General features: G+C 43.1%; 1 non-coding gene across 1 annotated transcript; it reads right to left on the minus strand.

The window, feature by feature from the left end:
- Positions 1 to 204: 204 nt before the first annotated feature.
- On the minus strand, positions 205 to 342 carry LOC114807125. Its single transcript, XR_003755178.1, has one exon. It is a non-coding gene; the product is annotated as a small nucleolar RNA SNORA7 (small nucleolar RNA).
- Between the last annotated feature and the right edge of the window lie 4510 nt (positions 343 to 4852).

A 4852-nucleotide genomic window follows, 5' to 3' on the forward strand; every position in this document is an offset into this window, starting at 1 on the left:
GCACTGCTCTAAGTACTGGAATTTTGTCTTGTCACACCATCGAGTCGTCTTCGACTCATAGCGACGCCACAGACACATCTCTCCCAGAATGCCCCACCTCCATCTGCAGTCGTTCTGGTAGTGGATCCATATAGCTTTCTTGGTAAAAATACGGAAGCTTTGACTCTCTCCCGTGCCGCTGCTGCCCAGCACAGGTGAATTTTGACTTGGAGCAGATTGCCTTCCACTCACTAGCCACTGCCCAAGCTAGGGATGGAATGGACAGGCCTCTGCCTGACTCTCCCTCCTGTAGTCAAGACTGGTAGAGTACTGAGAACTCTCCAGGTTTGACCTTGAGAGAGGAAGTACTGGACTAGATAAAGATATTCAGGTTGGATGCTGTCCCCGTCCCACATGGGGCTCACAGTTTTTATTCACATTTACAAATGAGGAAATCCCCTTTTTCCAGATAAGGAAACAGAGAGACAGAGAAGCAAAATGACTTGCCCAAGGTGGCATAGCAGTTCTCAGGTCCAAGCTCTTTTCACTAGGCCAAAAGGCTTTCCCCAGTTCATTTTCTTCGCCGCTGGTCATAGCCTCTCAATTTTGACCTCAGCATGTAGGTATTCCCACCTGTAGCATTTTCTCTTAATTCTGTACATACTGAGTGGGCACTAGGTCCTCATGATGGGTCAGACACTTCCGAATAAGACAGTGGAGCAGCATGGCCTAGTGGGAAGAGTGCAGGCCTGTGAGTCAGAGGACCTAGGTCCTTGCTCTTCCACATGTCTGCTGTGTGACTTTAGGCAAGTCACTTCCCGTCTCTGGGCCTCAATTTCCTTATCTGTATAATGGGGATTAAATCCTCTGCTTTAGACTGGGAGCCCCATGAGGAGAAGGGACTGTGTCCAACCAGATTATCTTGTATCTACCCTAGCACTTAGTTCAGAGATTGAGTCAGACTCACCCCTCTACCCAGTAACAGACAGATACACACACACACGTGCGCGCGCGCACACACACACAGACAGATACATACAGTTTCACTTCAAATGGAAATACTCTGGTCAAAACCAGAAACTGACCATCAAGGTGGACTGGCTTATCTCCTCATGACTTAAAAGAAAAAAATGTTTCTTTATCTCAAAAGTCTGAATAGGCATCCCACTCTCAGCCCCCTGAACCAGTGAAAAACCAACAGAATGAGATCAGAACCAGTGATGACCAACAGAGGTGAAAGCAAAACTCTCAAAAAGCATTAAGCTAATTAAGCCATTCGGGCTCTTTCCAGGGAAATATTGTTTTTTCCTTCAGACTGTGAGTGGAAGGGCAGGAGGATATTGGGAAAATATATATATTTTTTTTTTTTTTCTGGAGGAATTCCTGGGTTTTTTCTTCGTGGTACAATGCAGAGTGGCCTAGTGGAAAGAACATGGAACTGGGACTCAGAAGACCTGGGTTCTAATCCCCCTCCCTCCCCCCACCCCAGACTGCTAAGCTCACTGTGGACAGGGAATGTGTCTGTTTATTGTTGCATTGTACTCTCCCCTGTGCTTAGTACATTGCTCCATGCACAGTTAGTGCTCAATAAATACTATTGATTGATTATAAATACCAATTCCATTTGGATTCTTATGACTTTCCAGAATTTCCAATTTCCTAACCTCCACTCAGAGATGCTTCATTGAAACTTTCATTCTAGTTTGAAATTTCTTCAGGTCCTTGTAAAAGTTGAAGTGAAAAGAACAGTTTTAATAAGTCGGGTAGTTGTTTCTTGCGTTCGCACATATTTTTTGGCAGCAGAACATCTCATGATGCCATCTGTGCTGTGCAGAATTGGATTCTTAATCAGGGTCAGTTAAAATGTGCTTAAACCCAAATGTGTAGCTGTGTCAGATTCTTGGGCTGATGTCATTTTCTATGTTCTAATAGAACATAGAAAATAGAAAAATAGAAATAGAAATTATGGCTGGGTTCTAATCTCGGCTCTGTTAATTGCCTGCTGTGTGACCTTGGGCAAGACACTTCACTTCTCTGGGCCTCAGTTTCCTCATCTGTCAATGGAGATTACATACCCATTCTCCTTAGACTATGACTTCCATGTGGGACAGAAACTGTGTTCGACCTGATTATCTTGCACCTTCCCGGGTGCTCAGAACAGTGTTTGACATATTGCAAGGACTATGCAAATACCTTAATGACTGTTATGTCATTGAGAATTTTCAAGCAGTTGTTTTGAAATCATTTTTTTTTTCCCTATAGTGGGCACCTTGTGCTGATAAAGCGTCAAAGTTGCCTCTTTGGGGATCCCTGTTTCAGAGCTGCCCCTGTCTCCTGCCAATTATGTGCTATGGTGATCACTGACAGTCCTCATGGCTACCCTTTTCCCACTCCCTTCTGTGTTGCCCTGATTTGCTCCCTTTATTCACCAGCCCTTCCACCCCCTCCACAAAGCCCCACAGCACTTCATTCATTCAATAGTATTTATTGAGCACTTACTGTGTGCAGAGCACTGTACTAAGCACTTGAAATGTACAATTCGGGCAACAGATAGAGACTATCCCTGCCCAATAACAGGCTATGCATATCCATAATTTATTTATTTCTATTAAAGTCTCTCTCCCCTTCTAGATAGTAAATTCACTGTGGCCAGGGAATGTGTCTGTTATATTGTTGTACTCTCCCTGCACACAGTAAGTGCTCAATAAATAATAGGGGTATTTGTTAAGTACTTAATATGTACCGCACTAAGTGTTGGGGTAGATACCAGGTAATTGGGTTGGACACAGTTCCAGTCTGGGGCTCACAATCTTAACTTCTATTTTCCAGATAAGGTAACTGAGGCAGAGGGAAGTGAAGTGATTTGCCCCAGGTCACACAGCAGACAAGTGGCATAGCCAGAATTAGAACTCAGGTCCTTCTGACTCCCAGGCCCATCATCTATTGGCTAGACAGTGTTGCTTTCCTTAATACAATTCATTGATTGATATTCATGTGATATCACATATGTTGAGCCAGACCCCATAGAGTAACATTATAATATCACATGTTTCAATTAGAGCATCACTTGAGCATTTCTCCAGGGAATTCCTGACCCTCTTCCTTGCTCTGTAAGTAGTAGTATGAGGTATTAAAGGTATTTATGCACACATCTGGAGCTAGTGCAGTGGAGTTTCTCTGCTCTAGACTGTAAGCAGTAGACTGTAAGCTCAACTGAATTGAATCGAATAAGCTCCTTGTGGACAGGGAATATGGCTACTAACTTATCGTATTATTCATTCATTCAATCATATTTATTGAGCGCTTACCATGTGCAGAGCACTTTACTAAGCACTTGGAATGTACAATTCAGCAATAGAGAGAGATAATCCCTGCCCAACAACAGGCTCACAGTCTAAAAGGGGATGACAGACAGCAAAACAAAACAAGTAGTCAGGTATCAATACCATCAAAATAGATAAATAGAATCACAGATATATACACAAATCATAGATATATACACAAATCATAGATATATACACATATATTATCCTGTCCCAAGCGCTTAGCCCAGTGCTCTGCACAGAGTAAGTACTCAATAAATCTTACTGATTGATAGATTGATTATGCTAAACCAAGGCTTTTAAATATGCTCCATGCCTTTAAGGGAGGGAGGGAGGGAGGGACAAGGGTAGAGGAGAGCAATTTAGCCCAGACTGTAAGGAGAGTTGTCATGTGATTCCTATAGCTTAGGTGCAGGCTTTGTGTTATCCCAGGACTTTTAAAATCTGTTCCATGCTTTTAAGGGTGGGAGGGGAGGGGGAGGGAAGAGGGCAGGGGGAGAGAGGAGGGAATGGGGAGGAGAGGGAGGAAAGGGGAGGGAAGGGGTGACTTTCTGGGGCCAAACTACAATGCAGTTTCTCTGCTCTCCCCAGGACTTATCTGCTCTATTCATTAAGTCATTTTTTCAAGCGTTTACTGTGTGCCTGGGTTGCTTCAGTGCCAAGTGGTCTCTGGGCATTTCAGGTCCCCTGGAATAGGGTCACCCTGCCCTAGCCTATTCTGATATATTGTACTCTCCCAAGGTCATGGTATAGTGCTCTGCACATAGTAAGCACTCCATAAATATCAGTGATTGAGCTTACAGACTCAGCAGCGGAAGTCTGAGCACCGATGGTAAAAATTCCAGAAGTTAAAAGGGAATAATCAACCAAGCACATTTTATTAAGCCCGGTGCGGACAGGGATTGTCTCTCTTTATTGCTGAATTGTACTTTCCAAGCACATAGTACAGTGCTCTGCACACAGTAAGCACTCAATGAATATGATTCAATGAATGAATTGAGCGTTTACTATGTGCAAAGTTCTAAGCACCTGGGAGAATACAACAGAGTTAACAGACACGGTTTCTGACCATAATGAGCTTCCAGTCTAGAGGGGGAGACAAGCATTAATATGAATAATTGCTGACTTGCTCCCTTTGCTCTGCAGTACAGTGCTCTACACAAAAAAAAATGGGGATTAAGACTGTGAGCCTCATGTGGGACAACCTGATTACCCTGTATCTACCCCAGCGCTTAGAACAGTGCTTGGCACATAGTAAGCGCTTAACAAATACCAACATAATAATAATAATAACAGTAAGCACTTCATATGATTGAACAATTGAATGAATGATTGGATAAATATTTTGTTCCTACTGACCACTGCCTGGAAGAGAATAGGATGACAATTTCCTGAGGATGCAACTGTGATCCTGAGATGAAACATAAGACATTTTTTTTTTGTCAAAGGAAGATTTCTTTTCCTAGATGATCCAGTGCTTGGAAGAATGATAAGGTGGTAGTGAGGGAGATGAGCAGACAAATACATCACAAAGAGGTGGAGTGCTATAA

This window comes from Ornithorhynchus anatinus, chromosome X1 (genome assembly GCF_004115215.2).
Source record: "Ornithorhynchus anatinus isolate Pmale09 chromosome X1, mOrnAna1.pri.v4, whole genome shotgun sequence".
NCBI lineage: Eukaryota > Metazoa > Chordata > Mammalia > Monotremata > Ornithorhynchidae > Ornithorhynchus > Ornithorhynchus anatinus.